This window comes from Pseudorasbora parva, chromosome 5 (assembly GCF_024679245.1).
Source record: "Pseudorasbora parva isolate DD20220531a chromosome 5, ASM2467924v1, whole genome shotgun sequence".
NCBI classification, from domain to species: Eukaryota; Metazoa; Chordata; class Actinopteri; order Cypriniformes; family Gobionidae; genus Pseudorasbora; species Pseudorasbora parva.
In genome coordinates, this window is record NC_090176.1 from 40,688,442 (window position 1) to 40,707,357 (window position 18,916).

The following is an 18,916-nucleotide window of genomic DNA, read 5'->3' on the forward strand; positions in this document are numbered from 1 at the left end:
TACTTAATTAATTGACCCTCTTTCTCCTCTTTAAACATGGCTGAACCATAGACATGATGAAAAAAACCCATTAAGATTAAACAAGCTTGGACTCTCAATTCTTTTAAATATAACATAAACCTAGCTCAATCTCATGTTAGATGAATGTTTTCTGTCATTTTGCCCAAAGGCAAAGAAATATAGATCCAACACATGCTGATGAAATAAACACTTTTCCCCTCATCATTTCACAAATTCAAAGCAGAAACCAGGTATCAAAGCACAGAAAATATAACTTTTATTTAATTTAGGGAGCAATAGGGATTGCACTGTAATTCACAGTAATATTGCTCATGACTGTCATGTGTCCTGACGCGTGCAAATTCTCATAGCTGCCTTATTGATCTGGATGTATTTCCCAGCAGTCTCCTCCATCCCAAGTTCCCTGTGAGTGGAGAGGCTGAATGTGTCTGAAAACTATATAATAAAACAAGACTCAGAAGAGAACACGAACACAGTTTCAACCCCCCTCCCCCTTCCCCCTCCCCCACAGGCCTATTTAAGTGTGGGAAGAAGAAGAAATACTTCTTCTTCAAACCAAGTTGGTTGAAAAAAACACAAATCATATCTCATATTGTGGCTGGCATTATGCCCGAAGGTACATAAGAGAGATTTTGCAGTCAACAAATTGCAGACACAGATAACAGGATGAACATAATGTGTGCTAAAGGAAACACATTTACTGGATGTGTTACAAAATATCAAATATATGCAGCTGACAATATTTTTGACTTTTTAACTTATGCAAATGAAACTTCATTGATCATATTGGTCAGAAAAACCAAAGTCATGACAGGGTTATTAATGTGCTCAGGTCAAGTGGCTGAGGCAACTTTTTGTTTTTTGTCAGTGTTCTGAGCTCTGTGCAAGAAAATCACATCACAATGTCTGATTTTTAATTAAATTATTTGTAAATTATGGTGGAAAATAAGTATTTGGTCAATAACAAAAATAATCAATACTTTGTTATTACCCTTTGTTGGCAATGACAGAGGTCAAACGTTTTCTGTAAGTCTCCACAAGGTTTTTACACACTGTTGCTGGTAGTTTGGCCCATTCCTCCATGCAGATCTCCTCTAGAGCAGTGATGTTTTGGGGCTGTCACTGGGCAACAAAGATTTTCAACTTCCTCAAAAGATTTTCTATGGGGTTAGGGTTATCTGGAGACTCCAGGACCTTGAAATGCTTCCTATGAAGCCACTCCTTCAATGCCCAGGCGGTGTGTTTGGGATAATTGGGATAAAGACCTAGCTACCTTTCACCTTCAATGCCCTTGCTGATGGAAGGAGGTTTTTACTCAAAATCTCATGATAAATGGTCCCATTAATTCTTTCCTTTACACGGATAAGTCATCCTGTTCCCTTTGGAGAAAAACAGCCCCAAAGCATGATGTTTCCACCCCCATGCTTCACAGTAGGTATGGTGCAACTCTTTCTCCTCCAAACACGACAAGTTGAGTTTTTACCAAAAAGTCTATTAAGGTTTCATCTGACCATTTGACATTCTCCCAATCCTCTTCTGTATCATCCAAATGCTCTCTAGCAAACTTCAGATGGGCCCGGACATGTACTGGCTTAAGCATGGGGACATGTCTGGCACTGCAGGATTTGAGTCCCTGGTGGCGTAGTGCGTTACTGATGGTAGCCTTTGTTACTTTGGTCCCAGCTCTCTGCAGGTCATTAGCTTTGTGGTTCTTGGATTTTTGCTCACTGTTCTTGTTATCATTTTGTTCCACGGGGTGAGATCTTGCATGGAGCGCCAGATCGAAGGAGATTATCAGTGGTCTTGTATGTCTTACATTTTCTAATAATTGCTCCCACAGTTGATTTCTTCACACCAACCTGCTTACCTATATATCCCAGCCTGGTGCATGTCTACAATTTTGTTTCTGGTGTCTTTTGACGAGCTGTGGTCTTGGCCATAGTGGAGTTTGGAGTCTGACTATTTGAGGTTGTGGACAGTTGTCTACAAGTTCAAACAGGTGCCATTAATACAGGTAAGCGGAGGACAGAGGAAATTCTTAAAGAAGACGTTACAGGTCTGTAAGAGCCAAAAATTCAACTTTTTTTAGGTGACCAATTAATTATTTTCCACCATAATTTGCAAATAAATTCTTTAAAACTCAGACAATATGATTTTCTGGATTATCATTCTGTCTCTCATAGTTGAAGTGTACCTATGATGAAAATTACAGGCCTATCTCATCTTTTTAAGTTGGAGAACTTGCACAATTGGTGGCTGAACAAATACTTTAAATATGGACGACGTTCTCGAGTCCATTAGAAATCATGGAGGGGCGGGGGTTATGAGATATACTGGGACTAAGCACCTGGGGGTTATCAAGGAGCGTAGGCTTCAGTTTTTAACAGGAGTGCAGTAATTAAATATAAATAATACAATTATTAGTATATTTAGCATAACAAAAAAGGCTGTGCAAGGACTTATGTTCAGTGGAGCATTTTTGAATCGGTTCATTTACATACATTTTTTAAACATTCTGTAATCCAAAAGTGTACACAAGTGAGAAAGAACTGTTTAAAAGAGCTTGTTTGCTTATAAAATCAGTTTGCTCTTCTGTACAGATGTGCATGAAACACAATCCAACCAAAAACAATGATGTTGTAGTGTTTTTCAATGATGCATCACTACTCATTAGATAAAGCAGCTTGTTAAAGGAAAAGCTATACTATTTAGAAAACAGCTGCAATGCTATTGGTAAATCGCATTAGTGGCATCGCTAGTTCGTCCAACTGTTTCAAATGAGCCCTAAATGGTGTAAGCAGTTCTAAGCGGTCTACTGTTAAAAGAGAATTGACTGCATAAAAGAGTAATAATTATCAACCATTTTTTTCACTATGCTATTGATAAAATGAAGTCAAACATTTGTCACAGCATGAGCCTGAAGTGGGTTACCTACACTTCTATTAGATCATACGTAGGAGTCATGAGTTGACCCACAGGCACTGCACTGAGTCATTGGGACCACAAAAATGATTACCATCGCCTGCTGACTTTATCAGCACCACATTTAGAGCAAAAGCCCCCGAGACCTACACCGAAGATCATTTCCAGCTCGCTAAACAACACCAGGATGGAGGGCACGAAATTAGACCACTCATTTTATGCCAATAAACAATGATCAACGGACAAAATAAATACTAAGATCACACATTATGGCCCGGTTTCACAGATTCACAGCGCTTATATAAAGCCAGGATTAGGCCGTAGATCAATTAGAACATTTAAGTAGCTTTTAGAAACATGCCTTAAAAACATAACTGGTGTGCATCTTAAGATGTAACATTAAGATATGTCAGTGGAAGTTGCTTTCAGATAAAACAGCTTAATCACGAATTTTAGTCTGGGACTAGCTTAAAGGGTTACTTCACCGCTTTTTAATATTAAACTATGTTATTCCCTTAACTAAAACGAGTTGATACACACCTCTCTCGTCTCAGTGCGTGCACTTAATCTCTCTGACGTGCGGTGATGATCTGATAGCATTTAACCAGTTCATTCACTATGGAACCAAACAGAGATCAAGTTAGAAGTACCAAACACCTCCATCTTTTCCCTGTTTAAATACAGTTACACGAATAGTTGAACGATCAAGTATGGTGACAAAATAAAACGATGTACTTCTCTAATCGGATTAAAAAGGAGAACTATAATGTATGGCGGATTAGCACTTCTGAGAGTACTTCGACTCGGCGCAGTAAAAAGTCGGGGAAGATGGAAAAGAGGGAAGATGTTTAGGCCGGGACTTTTTACTGCGCCGAGCCAAAGTACTCTCAGAAGTGCAATTCCGCCATACATTATAGTTCTCCTTTTTAATCCGATTAGAAACGCGCCACGTTTTATTTTGTCACCATACTTGATCATTCAACTACTCATGTAACTGTATTTAAATAGGGAAAACCTGGAGGTGTTTGGTACTTCTAATTTGATCTCTGTTTGGTTCCATAGTGAATGAACTGGGCTTAGGGAGCTAAGCTAAATTCTATAAGATCGTCACTGCATGTCAGAGAGATGGTATGTATCAACTCGTTTAAGTTAAGGGAATAACATAGTTTAATATGAAAAGGCAGTGAAGTATCCCTTTAAGCTTTGTCTGTGAAACTGGGGGTATAGGTTTACATATGATGCGACTAGATATATCCCAATTGTATATCCCATTATTCCACCATTGGGCCAAACCGTTTACTTTGCTTAACTGTTCCATTTTGTGCCAAAAATAGCCAGTCAATATGGATATGGTTCCACTTTCCACCTTTGGGACTGATAACGGAGCTCTTTGGAATGTAATACAAATGCTTCAGTTTTTGTCTTGGTAATACAGACGACATGAGATGTATAGCGACCACATTATGGGGGATGATTGGATATTTCTTCTGATCTTCTGATTAATTTGTGTTTTTACTTAGCAAATAGAGGAACTTGGAGTCAGGCAACAGACAAGTGACCAATCCCGTGTTGCGACATCATCACCAACAAGCATTCTTCCAGCACGGTTCGCCAACCGTGCCGAAAATTCCGTGCCCAGGACGGTTTGTGTCGGTTTAACACGGTTCCTTACTAGTCTCAAGTGGAAATACAACTGGAACCATTCTTAGAGAAAACTTTGGAAAAGTGGCTATTATTTACTTTGATGACGTTCAAAACCCATAGCACTATGCACTGTAAGAATTTTTTTTTTTTTTTTCAATTTGGCCGAAATTAATTTCAGTGAATTAAATTGCATCTGGCAAAATGAACAATTTAGATGTGATCAGTCACTAGAAAATTTTTTAATGGAGCTATTTTTTTGTTTTTTTTACATGTGACTTTCTTAATGAAATACAACATTTTAAAATACAATACAGAAATTACAATAAATGGGTAGAAATTTTTGAAGCCATATAAAATATTTGTGTGCTGGTTGTATTTAAACGTATAAGCAATGACAGACACCGATTCAAAATGTTAACAATAAATACAAATATTTAATAAAATTCAACTTAGAAAAAGATTGCACATACAACTCTACAGAATCTTTAAATGCTCTTGTGACAATGTTAAAATTTGATCCATCTACAAAATAATTCCTTCAAAATGTAATCAAAAAAGCAAACAATCAGCAATGCCCGATATGTGTTCATTAAACTGGATCACTGACTAACTATTATTCACTTAGTCATAACTAGTACCTCAAGTGAGCTGCTACCCACAGTTTAGCTACCCAATGGCTTCAGAAGACTTGGACCACTTTTATTTATTGGCTAAACTATTTCTTTAAGTGTGCGGTAATGATCAGAAATTTAAAAACATCATTGTCATGAAATCATGACATCATTATCTCCCTTCAGGGTAACTGGGAAATACATGTGCTCAGTAGACAGCAAACTGACGCAATCTTTAAAACAAGGCCAGCTTTTTTCAAGGTCAACACTCTTCCTTTTTGTATTCTGGCAATGGCAAAAGAAGGAATTACTCCCAGGTGAGAGCTCCCTTTTTCTGTAAAATCTCCTAAAGTGAGTTCAAGAGAGCATGTTAAGTTACTTAAAATTGCTTTACAGCTATGATGGTACAGAGGCTATGATATTTTAATCCTACTAACAGCATTATAAGCTCACTGCACCATGTCAGTACATTTATTGAGGCTAAAGGTCTCACACCCCAAAGGAAAGACTTGCCACTCATATTTTTGTGATATTTCAGTCAGTAATAAAAAGCAGATCCAGCTGTGACACACGTGGAATTCAGGAAACTGTTGATGAGATAAAAATCCTTTTTTTCACTCTAGTCTTTGCCACCTGCCACCTTTGTTCGTTGATTGAATCGCAAATCACAATTTTGTATTGAAGTTAAATTGAATGAAACCCTGGGATATGTTTTTTTCTTCATTTATATGTGAATCTTTGTCTCCTGAGGGCTGAGTAAAATGGGGGAAAGGACTGAAATTGCACATATTACAGCTAATTTCAGTAAAGTGAAACATTATGAATCATAGTGGTCACAGTCTATATTTCTGCGAATTCTCCATCATGACTTTAGACTTCAAACATGTCTTAGTCGTGGGAAAAAGAAACACACACACACACTTACATATTACACTATGGACTTTCCAACATTAAATTTGGCCACTAAAAAGTGTTAAGGGTTTACAGAAATCCCTGAAAGCTCGATGCATTCATTGTAAGACTATTAACAGAAATCCTATTGTGTTAATAGAGGTGGGTTTCTTTATGTTAAAGACAATCGGCCTCCATGCACTCAACAGTTTGGCTCATTGTTTGGTTTGGATAGACTGCTAGTTTAGTACTGAGTCACGATCCTCCTCCAGTTAGCCACAGATTAAGATGCTGTTCTATCCATTCATGGTACAGAGGATAAAGGTTACACTATCAGCTTCGTTGGTTTTTAACTGTAAATTGACATATGTTTCACGTACTGAAATTCTCAGAAGTTCTTTTCTCTGTTGCTTGCTTACAGATTAAAAAAAATTGGAAAGTTAAAAACAAACGCTACAGTCTGTTAATCGGATTGAAATTACTGTGATGAGCATTTTCAAAGTGGTATAGATACCTTCAATGTTGTAAATTGGTCATTAAACTAATGACAAATGTTTAAAAAATTTCTCTACTGTTTCTTGTAGATGGCTACGAGATTAAATGGAGAGCAAAAGCAGATTTTTCCCCTAACAAAAAGACCCTAATAATCTCACATAATTTCTGCAGTTTCAGAGGAGATTTTAAAGGGTTAGTTTGCCCAAAAATGAACTTTTATTTAACACAGTTTGCTCTTGTTATTAGACTTGAGGCGTGTCAGTTATTTGAATAGCGCAGTGCACACCCAACGATTTTACTTTCGTTTTCTCTAGCAGTGCATAATCAAACATAGCATAATAAATGTCTTGACCCTGTGGAAGATAAAATTCACTCTTCAGACGTATTACAACAAGTGTTGCTTTGCAAAATCAGGAAAAAACATGAAGATGAAGATATTCGAGAAGGTGTCTATCCAGCTCGTGTCCCACATTCATCTCAAAGCGCAGAGCGGCATGACACATCTTTGCGGGGAAATAGGCTATGAAACAAACAATTTTTTAAACAAATATTTAATTTTCTTATATTCTTAAGATTACCATTATTTACTTATAATCATTTAAAGGTTTTACAGGCTTTAGTTTTCACTGACGGAAAACTAAACACTCATGCTTATGAACTGGATGTTGCGTTAATTATTTTAAAATGTAAGCTATATATATCTGGCTACAGTATTTAAAATAGCATATATGCATTAGATATACTCTCAATTTAATTTATTTACAGAGCAAACTATAGAAGAAGATTAGTGTGTGTCGCACTCAAAACAAGACTCATAACAGGGGGCGTGGCATCACAGGTTTAAAAGCGGTTTACCGCTGAACCGTGGGAATTTCTTGCTTTTCAACCGCGGTAAGAAAAAATACATACCGTCCCAGTCCTAGCCCTAGTGTAGGGGGCGGGCTTTAGATTCTAGAGAGCATTTTCATTGGACAGAAGATTTGATGAGAAGGTAAAGTCTGCGATGATTACATCAAAATCTGTGATTCATTTTAACGGAAGTGAGAGACTGTAAATTTTGAATGCTTATATCTCCTAAATGCAAATTTTGTCAGTTTTGGAACATACCAGCATTCATAACTTCAAATACCACCATTCATAACTTTAAGGCTAACACAGTCATACTAAAAGCTAAAAAACTTCAATTTTGATTTCAGTGGGCCTTTAAATTAACAATAAGATATAGTTTTACATCATAGAAGAGATCTCGTCAATACATCTCCTCTGTTTCTTGTCAATGAGATTAAATAAAGAGCAAAAGTAGAGTTTTCTCCAAACAAAAATACACTGGTAATCTGTTCAGAGTTTCAGAAGAGATCTCAATAATGTCTCAAGCTGTGTTCAGATTTGCCAAGAAGCCAAAGTTTCCAAATTCAAAATGAACTCAACCATTTCTCATTCTAAATCAAGACAAAATCATCTTAGCTATGCTACCAACCTTAATTTTATATTACATGTTTTATCATAAGTCAAAAATGTCTTGAATTCTATGAGAAACATCAAGTTGACAGCTAGATGAAACATAACTGAGTGCCCTAAGCCACCAAAGAGCAACCTCGGAGCAATAAAGCATTCCTCTGGGGTATATAGCGTCATTATCGCTAATGATCACTGTTATGAACCCTAAATGTGTTACTTTCAATTTTCAGTGAAACTACTGTGAGACTTACATTAACAACTCATCCAAAGTGTTGACATCGGTGAGTACAACAACACCGCGTGAGTAAGTGCTGCATGTGGAACCTCAGTTAACCCTGCAGAGCTATGCTGGCTTTGAAGCGCATTTTGTACACTTGATGAAAGTTCGTCTGAGGTCAAAACAAGAGAGCAGACAGACATTGACATATCAATATCAGCTCTCGAGAACAAATTAGGAGACTTAAGCAGTGCTATGACAAATTCACATTCTTGAAAATGACGCTGTGCTCCTCTTCTCTGCATGTGTTCTCACCTTGAACACCCTAGACCACAATGCTTATTCTCAGCCCCCATGGCAGATCTATCCTCCTCCCCCACCGCCAACCCCCCGCGCCTTTCGTGAACATGTGTTAAGCCCATACATGGGAATGTAAGGTGGGCTGTAAAGAAACTCTCCTGGGTTTGTAGTGTGATACCTGTAAACTTCCAGTACTGTGTGGGTGCCATTGCCATCAGCCAGGTGAGATATGACTATCAAATACACACTTCACTGTACCCTTATCTTGACAAACCACTTCCACTCATAAATAGACTCTTGACTCATCCTTGGGAAAAAAAGGCAATTAGGCAAATGACTGAAGTCATAACAAAACTACAGTAACTGGCCTTTAAAAAACTATTACTGGCATGTGTACATCTTCAAAATCACTGCTGCATCAGAAATGAATGCACAAAGAAAATTCTAAATGTGTGTGTGTGTGTGCACGTGTGTGTGTGTGTGTGTGTGTGTGTGTGTGTGTGTATGTGTGTGTGTGTGGTTTAAGAGGACACAAATGTGTATAACTGCCTGTGTCCTCGTAAACCAAATGGGTTTTAAAAAAAGACTAAATGTAAAATATATCAATATACACTTTTTGAAAATTTAAAAATACCAAAGAGTTTGTGTGATGGGTAGGTTAAGTTTGTACAATCAAGGTATATGAAGGTATCATGAAGTTAATTTAAATACCTTTTTAAGACTTTTTTTTAAGACCTTCTCAAATTATATTAAGACCTCACCGCACTTCAAGTTCGAATCAGCAACAAACCTTTAACTTAATCAACAGTTGTAGTAGAATGTAGAATTAAAATATCGTAGGCCAATTATGTATTGTTTATATAGCATATCTATTTCACAACGTATGGAGGGTGATGATGCATAACTTAACCGCGCATTTCGCAAAATACGTGACATCACCCGCAGATGGTGCCGCCCTCACCCCGAGCCGATCTCAGACTGAGTACTTTGTTGTTTTTTAATACTTATGGGGATAAAAATAAATATATTCATGCATACTTTTTGGAGTCAAACTTATTTGACAAAGCTTGAAACAAAATGTAATACCTCAAAAAAAAATCGTGATTAAGACTTTTTAATACCTTTTAAGGGTCTTAATTTTCCCAAAATGGATTTATCAACTTTTAATACTTTTTAAGACCCCGCAGACACCCTGACAATATAAAAATCTTTACACCCATGGTGAGTCGGCGTAAACTACATATTCAAGATTGTGTGTATAAATAATGAGAGTAGAGTATGGATGTATAGTATGTGCTGTATACACATACATGTATACACTTGTTTACATTTAACAATTTATAAAATATAAATGATAAAGTACTAATAAATTGTGAAATGAATGCAAATTTATTGTATTGTATTTTTGAAAATATGGCAACAAGTAAGAATTGCTATTAGTGGCATAAGACGTTTTAACCCCACTGACTGAATATATACAAAATATACAAAAGTAAGAATGATTTCAGGTATACAAATTATAAAAAAACTATATTCTGCATTTAATAAAATAAAAAATTCCTTCAAATTGTATCGATATTGCTTTCCACTCTAAATAACTAGTAAAATTTTGGCCCATTTAATTGTATTTCACAATGATTTCAAACTGCTTTCAAGTTGCCACAATATGAGTGTCAGTCTGTGCATACAGTGAACACTATTGCAACAAGTGTACAATATTGATCAATATTGACCAAACAACAATTAGATCCAAGGGACAAATTTACAGTTAATTTACATGTTTAGGCTTAAAACCAGGGTTAGATGCTTAAATCAGTATTATTCACCTATAATTTCCTTCTTTTTTAGGGATAAGTTATGGGGTTGGGGTTAAGGTTATGGTAGGGTAGGGTTAGGTCTAAATTTTTAGTCAGGAATATTGTTCCATGCAGGATCAACAAAATATGTCTAACTTGGCAAAATTACAGTGACTGTGTGTACACAATGTGCACGGTTTCCTCGACAATTACTGTTGTTCCTTCATTAGGAGCATTAATGCTTGTGCTGTGCCGGGCTGTGGCACTTTCACGCTTATTAGGATGAAAAAAGTCTCTGTGTATATATGGTTGTGACCTTTTGCACAACTAAGTTGTTGTAGAATTTTCAGCAGCAGCACCCGTTAACCTCTGAACTGTCTTTTCAGTTTTAGATGGTTTGCCATGTTTTCTTTCTCCCACTGTTATGTCTGCTATTTAAAGAGATAAAGAAATATTACATTGAAAGAATACATTGTGCACGAGTTGTATATACTACTTTTATGAAAAACTTATGCTTCTTTTGTGTCATTTGGAGCTGACAGCTGTGGTCTCTATTGACTTTCACTGTAAGAGCAGCTCAGACATTCTGTTAAACTTCTTGTTTGTTGTTCCATGAAAAATAAATAAAACCATAGAGGTTTGGAAGGACATAAAGGTGAGTAAATGATGAAACAACTTTATTTTTGGCTAAAATGGACCTTTAAAAAGTGTGCCAATTTTAAATTAAAATATGAAAATTGGAATCGTAAAACATAAGAATTCCTTTCAAACGCTGCGGCCAAAATTGCAGAACTGCTGAAAACGGAAAAAAATGCCTTCCCATTTACTTTCAACTTGATCAAGCTAATATTTGTCAAAACCATTTAGCAAAAGCTGATTAGAACCTGATTCTGAACCTTCTCCAGTTCAGATCCCAATCCTTACACTTTCCTTTCAATCAATAGATTAGGACGGTCAGATGTTAAAAGTGTCTTTCATTTATCATAGCTGAAATTCTGTTGTCTTTTTAACATGCGTTTGCTTGAGGTTAATGGAAAGGTCAGTATATGTAAATAACCACAACTGGTAGACATTTCATGCAAAAGGAACTTTTGAGGAAGGAGGTTCAGCGGTTAGAGTAGGTGCCTTCCTTCAACTTAATCAGACTGATCAAGAAAAAAAAAAAATCAGATTTAATGGCTGCAAAAAAAAACTACAGGTCCATTAAATTTTCTAAATATATTATTTAAAAAACAAAAATAATAAAATAAAATGCTAAAATGTATAAATAAATAATATATAAATAAATATATAAACTGGTGGAAAGACCATTTAAATGTGACTTTAATATAAAAAATTCAAAGCTGTTAGTTTTAATAAATACTAACCAAAGTGCCTGTAGATGAAATATAACCAATAAATAAAACAAAGCTTTTCACTTACATAATCACTCAGACTTCAGCTATTCTGACCTTTATGTTTTTCCAGGAAGTCAGAGGAAACCGAGCATGAGCCCAAGAGGGTACGGCAGCGCTGAGGAACAGCAAAAACAGGCAATCAGTGACCACTGAGAATTCTCCTGTTCCAACTTCCAACTATACAGTACATCCACTAGGTCTCAAAACAACAACTCACTGATCTGAACACACCAAAACACCATCAACAGAAGTGACTCAGATCTACTCAGGATATCTCACATACACACTGTACTACCATCAAAAGAATATGTCATGATAATTATATGGTAGCCTACTTTAAAGTATTTTAAAGAATAATTGGAATAGAATAGTTTTACCATGGTAGGCTACCCATTAAACAAAAAATGATCAATATATAAATGATCAATATTCACACCTGGTATTGATGCAATCAGGTCATACTGTGGAAACATTTTATTTTGATAGTCAACTTTACACATTCGTTTACTAAGTAACTTTGCAACTGCATGTCAAACAAGTCATTAGAATATAGGCTACTGTCTGCTTAATATCTGCTGGCTAACACTATGGTTTGATGGTTTGACAGCAAATGTGTTGTTGCCCAGATCGTGGTATCCACGTGTAGCCTACCAGACGTGGCCCGGATCTGGGCCGACACTATATTGCTGTCTGGTAGGCTACTTGCAAAGTTTCTGACTTTAAGTAACTTGACAAGTATATGTTCTTATTCTACTAACCCTATAACTGTTTACACGACACATTTACACCTTTACACAACATGTTTAGGTGTTTACACGACACCTTTATATTAGTTTTGGCCATCTGATTATACGACAACAGCAAGTTTTTGGAAAAAGAAAAAAAAACCTTCAAAATGCAAGGTTTTGAAAACTATGGCTTTACCGTCTAAAACAAAAATACGCATGCGTATTATAGCTAGCGATATGTCATGCTTAATACTGCCTTGTTGGTCATTTTTGCAGATTCGTGAGAACAGGGATCATTTTTACAGTGTTGTCGTCTGTTTTTAGAGCATCATTGTCGTGTAAACATACCCTAACAGTCTATTATTAGAGTTAGTTGACATGATAGATTATGAGTTAGCTTACATACTAGTTACACAGTTAGTTGAATAAAAAACTATCGAAATAAATTATATGAATGTCCAAAAAGATTTGAACGTATGATTTGTTTTGCAATAAATGTGTGTACAACACAGTATAATAATTGCATACAATGACCTATTTGTAAAGTAAGGCAACATTTTTTTCTCTAAAGCTGTACCTTTTGCATCCAGCGTGAAACAACGTCTGCAATGCCTCAGAAGCCTGAAATTCGTTTGACGTTGACGAAGCTCATGACAGCGATGATAGGATGCCCTCTGGTGGTAGCTTTGCATCTTGAGAGTTTGTTTTAATCGCATTACTTCAAAACACACCTGTAGAATGAATCATCTAGCCTGTGTGCAACCGAGTTTCTGTTTTCTGTTTACTGTTGATGTTAACACGGTTCGATGTGCAACCAAACAAAATGTACAGGAGCGACAGGATAGTGATTGCTGGTATTACACCGATAAAACCATTGAAATTGCACCGATGCAGAGAGAGAGAGAGAGAGAGAGAGAGAGAGAGAGAGAGAGAGAGAGAGAGAGAGAGAGAGAGAGAGAGAGAGAGAGAGAGAGAGAGAGAGAGAGAGAGAGAGAGAGAGAGAGAGAGAGAGAGAGAGAGAGAGAGAGAGAGAGAGAGAGAGAGAGAGAGAGAGAGCATGTTTTCTCTTCCATATTCATGTTGAAAATGTCAGCCGGTGTTGTACTGCACAGAGAACTACCTGTCTTGTGAATGCAAAGTGCATTACTGAAATAAACTAGGAATCCCTGGCTTTTCTTTAATTAAATGTCAGCTCACTAAAGTGACAGTAATCCATTTAGAACTCCAAATCTCCACCAGAACCTGTTGTGATCCTTCAGATGATCATTATCACAGAACAGGTTCACATGCATTGGAAGCCTGGAGCCTACAGTGCTTCTGGAAAGTATTCACAGTGCTTCACTTTTTCCACATTTTGTTATACAGACTGATTCCAAAATGGTTTAAATTAATTATTTTCCTCAAAACTCTACAAATAATACCAAACAATGACAATGTGATCAAAGTTTGTTTTAAATCTTTGTAAAAATAAATAAATGAATAAAATAATAATAATAAAAAAAGTAATCACAGCCTTTGCTCAATACATTGTTGAAGCACCTTTTGCACCAATTAAAGCCTCAAGTCTTTTTGGGTATGATGCTACAAGCTTGACACACCTATTTGTGTGCAGTTTCTCAAATTCTTCATTGTAGGACCTCTGAAGCTCCATCAGGTTGGATGGGGAGTGTCGGTACACAGCCATTTTCAGATCTCTCCAGAGATATTCAATCGAGTTCAAGTCTGGCTCTGACTGGGCCACTCAAGGACATTCACAAAGTTGTCCCAAAGCCATTTCTTTGTTATCTTGTGTATTCTCCCCAATCTGAGGTCCAGAGCACTCTGGAGAAGGTTTTCATCAAGGATATCTCTGTACATTGCTGCATTCCTCTTCCCCTCTATCTTGACTAGTCTCCCATTCTTGCCGCTGAAAAACATCACCACAGCATGATGCTGCCACCACCATGAATTCACTGTAGGGATGCTATTGACATGATGAGTGGTGCCTGGTTTCCTCCAGACAAAGAGTTTATTCTTTGTTTCATCAGACCAGATAATTTTGTTTCCTATGGTCTGAGATTCCTTCAGGTGCCTTTTGGTAAACTCCGGGTAGGCTGTCATGTTCCTTTTGCTGAGGAGTGGTTTCTGCCTGGCCATTCTATGCCTGATTGGTACTTCAGAGATAGTTATTCTTCTGGAAGGTTCTCGTCTTTGCACAGAAAAATGCTGGAGCTCTGTCAAAGGGACCATTGGGTTCATGGTGACAGCCCGTCTCCACCAGTCGCTGAGTTTGGCCAGGCAACCAGCTCTAAGAAGAGTTTAAACTTCTTCCATTTATTGATTATGGAGGCCATTGTGCTTATTGAATGCTGCAGACATTTTTCTGTACCCTTCCCCAGATCTGTGCCTCGATACAATCCTGTCTCTGAGGTCTACAGACAATTCCTTGGACTTCATGGCTTGGTTTGTGCTCTGACATGCAGTGTTAACTGTGAGACCTTATATAGACAGTGTGCCTTTCCAAATTATGTACAATCAACTGAATTTACCACAGGTGGACTACAGTAGAAATATCTTAAGTATGATCAGTGGAAACAGGATATACCTGAGCTCAATTCTGAGTGTCATGGCAAAGGCTCTGATGTGATTTCTTCGTTTTTTTATTTGTAATACATTCGCAAAGAGTTCAAACAAACTTCTTTCATGATGTCATTATGGAGTATTGTTTTTAGAATTTTGAAAATAATGATTTTTATCCATTTTGGAATAATGCTGTGACATGCTGTGAATATTTTCCGGATGCACTATTTAAAATAGGGTCTTTTTTGGCATTTTGGCATTATATTATATTATATTATATTATATTATATTATATTATATTATATTATATTATATTATATTATATTATATTATATTATATTATATTATATTATATTATATTATATTATATCATATCATATCATATCATATCATATCATATCATATCACATTATATTATATTATATTATATTATATTATATTATATTATATTATATTATATTATATTATATTATATTATATTATATTAATATATTTTTGAATTTATTTCAAAAATTATACTATAGTTTCATACACTAGATTGCAGAAATACCAGCTATTGCTAGTGAGAGGTATGTGCTATTAGAGATAATGACCTTTTACTGTGCATATTAGTATAGTTATATGAATTAAAATAAGAATATGATCTCTGTTTACAATACATTTTGATTTGTAGTTGTTTCAGGTTGTTTAATAAACAATGCTTTTGTGGGCCCCTTGGAAGTGTGCTAAACCACTGAGAGAAGTTGAGTTGAGAAGATGAGAACCACTGTTATTGGTAATATATGGAGCCCCGCACATGACATGCAATAAAAAGTGTGTGCACAATTTAGCAAATCGAGGGAACAAATTAGTTAAACATGCGCATGATTTAGCCCACTAGTTTTTTTACTGCATGTCATCTGCCATCTGCGAGGCTCCGTATATAAGCAATAACAGTGCTTCTCATCCTCTCAAAAAAAAAAAAAAAAAAACACAAAACACGTAACAGGGCTCCTAATGTCATAGACTGCTTGGATTTATGAGAGAATTTTAATTCTAGTGTGATTTCTAGACCTGAAAAAATCTTAATTTCTACACTCTAAAAAATGCTGGGTTAAAAACAACCCAAGTTGGGTTGAAAATGCACCAACCCAACAATTGAGTTGTTTTAACTCAATGGTTGAGTTGTTTTAACCCAGTGGTTGAGTTGTTTTAACCCAGTGGTTGGGTTAAATGTTGCTTAAGACAACCCAATTGCTGGGTAAAAACAACTCAACCATTGGGTAAAAACAACCCAATTGTTGGGTTGGTGCATTTTCAACCCAACTTGGGTTGTTTTTAACCCAGCATTTTTTAAAGTGTATATATATATATATTGTTTTTCTAATATTTTATTTGCTAGATAAAGCTGAAAAATTGCTATTTGTCAACATATAATTATTGTTCATAAAAATTGAATACTGAAAAATATCTCTTATAACCTGGTATAGAACTGTTTGATTACCATTTAAAATCCCTGACGGAAGATTTGAGGTTTGTAAATGAATGCACTAACCATGCAATGTCAGAAAAAAAAATGTAGGCCTATCTAATGTTGCAAACTTTTCACACTTCTAATATTCTAAGTAGAGAAAGACTGCTCTTTTTAAATGGTTGATTTACAGTCAATTTTAAATGTTGGACTCAAAACACTTAATTTAATTTGCTCATGTCCATTTGCAGTACAAGAATGTAATAAGATATGATTTACTACAGTATTTGCAGTCAAATTGTTATATTAAAAAGTCAATAAAATAACCAATCAACTAACGACCAAATGTTATTATGTCACCTCCTCCTTGTACTCATAAATTTAAAGATACTGTAATTGGAAAGACATTCTGTCGATAATTCAGTTCATCATATTTTACACAGTTCCCCCATATTCTCAGTGTTGTGAGCGTGACTGACTAGGGTTTTGGTGTTCAAAGCTATTTAGCTACTGAGCTGTTATGAGCTAGTTGAGATCTTTGCTAGTGTCAGTATTCAAAGGGGAAATATCAAAAGAGGACACGTCCACAGGGAGAAGCCACAGGAGCCAAAGCACCTCTAATTGAAGAATGCTGTTGTAGCATGCTGCTGTTTCCAGCCCCTGCCTTCCTCAACGCTGTCAGCCCTCTACATTAAGTGAGTCTTAACAGCCTTATACAGCTGTTCCATCAACCTCCACTTCTTTCCCAGCTCACCTCTCAATTACCAGATACTGTTCCCCCCAGCGAGGGATCTGTAGACGGTGCCACGCGAAGCGCCTCGCAAATTCAATCTCCACCATCTCCCTCTAATTACACCGCGATGAGGAGCAAAATGGGAATCTGCCATGGAACACATTCCAATCCCATGCACGGATGAGACTGCTAAGTAATTGAGCTGATACAGGTGCCAAAACATTGACAAAATGCCTTGGGTGTTTTGTCTTAAAATCTTCTGCCCTTTGTAGAGGAGCTGCAGGCAAGGATTGTGTGAATGAAACTAATGAAATGCTCACTCCACGGTGACAGATTTAGAGCTAAGATTAAAAAAATAAAAATGTCTACGACTAGAGTCTATCCTCTACTTTTAAGAATAAATAGCCAGCAAGTCATTATCAACCCAGGATCAGCAACAGACTCACTGCTGTGTGTTCTATTTTTAATGCACTAGGCGAGTTGACAAGATTACATCCTGCAGAAGTTCTTTGGATAATCGCACAAACTTTAACCCTCCGCCTCTAACGAAGCCTCACACTCATAAATTCATACGGTGGATACTACGGCATTAGACACACCATCATTAGATTGCAATGATGTGGAATTTATCTTGCCCCATACTTCCTACAGCTACAGCACTGATAACCTGCTTCCTGCTTAAATGATGATGAGGAAGAGAAGAAGACTAATATAGCAGTCTGCCTTTTTGATCCCCTTCCTTCATAATTAACTGCTGTGCCACTTTAACTCTGCATCATAAATATACTGTATCTAAACAACACGGTCAATTATCAGCATCTGGCTTGACCTCAGACTGAACTGCTATTTAACCAAATGATCATTTATGGTTCTTTAATTTACTGCAGTTTAATTTCAAACCATTAATTAAATGATGAAATATGTTCTAGAGATGTGCTAATAATAAACCAGAGAAGGAAAGTTTGACAAACTTTAAATGGTGTGACAAATCCTGAAAGTTTAAGAGCGGTTTAAAAAGAAAGATAGCGAGGCAGATAGACAGACAGAAAAAAAGATACCAACAGACAGACAGATAAACAGATAGACTGACAGACAGATCAAAATAGTGATAGACAGATTGAAAGAACAATAGCTAGATAGACTAGATAGATAGACAGAGAGGAAAATAGAACAAAATATAACTAGATATAACTATAGATGAAGTAGCAGTTCACAATAACCTTCAAAACACTGAAATGAGAGAACTACTTATATGCACACTAATCAGTGTGCCAAGTACATAATTAAAATGCACTAAATAGCAAAATTGCTTTCAAAATGACATTGAGCATTATTGGAACACAGGGGATCATATTCAGGTGTTACAGGGCCCTCGATAGATAGAAAATGGGCATTAAACAGTAGCTTAAAAAGCCCCACTGTCTACTTAAAGCTGTCTTCATAGTAGAAAAAATTCCCATTAATGGGAGCTGAGAGAACTGTTCTCTCAAGGGTGACATGGTTAATGATCTGTTCCCATTGTGCATAAACCAATTAGCCTGTGTGACCCCAGACATGGCGTCTATGCCATAACAGTACAGAAGATTCTTGCGGCTGCCACTCTCTTATCTCCAGCCACCATACAAGGCTAGAGGCAGTGCATTATGGGCTTGCGTTAGCCGCCTGATGAAATCACAGACACTAGGTAGGGTCAA

The 18,916-nt window shown here is 36.5% G+C and overlaps 1 long non-coding RNA gene across 1 annotated transcript; it reads right to left on the reverse strand.

Annotated features, from left to right (window-relative positions):
- Positions 1-254: 254 nt before the first annotated feature.
- On the reverse strand, positions 255-13,102 carry LOC137075583 (uncharacterized). Its single transcript, XR_010905059.1, has 3 exons — positions 13,058-13,102; positions 11,778-11,867; positions 255-456 (listed from the first exon to the last, which is right to left on the reverse strand). It is a non-coding gene; the product is annotated as an uncharacterized lncRNA (long non-coding RNA).
- Between the last annotated feature and the right edge of the window lie 5,814 nt (positions 13,103-18,916).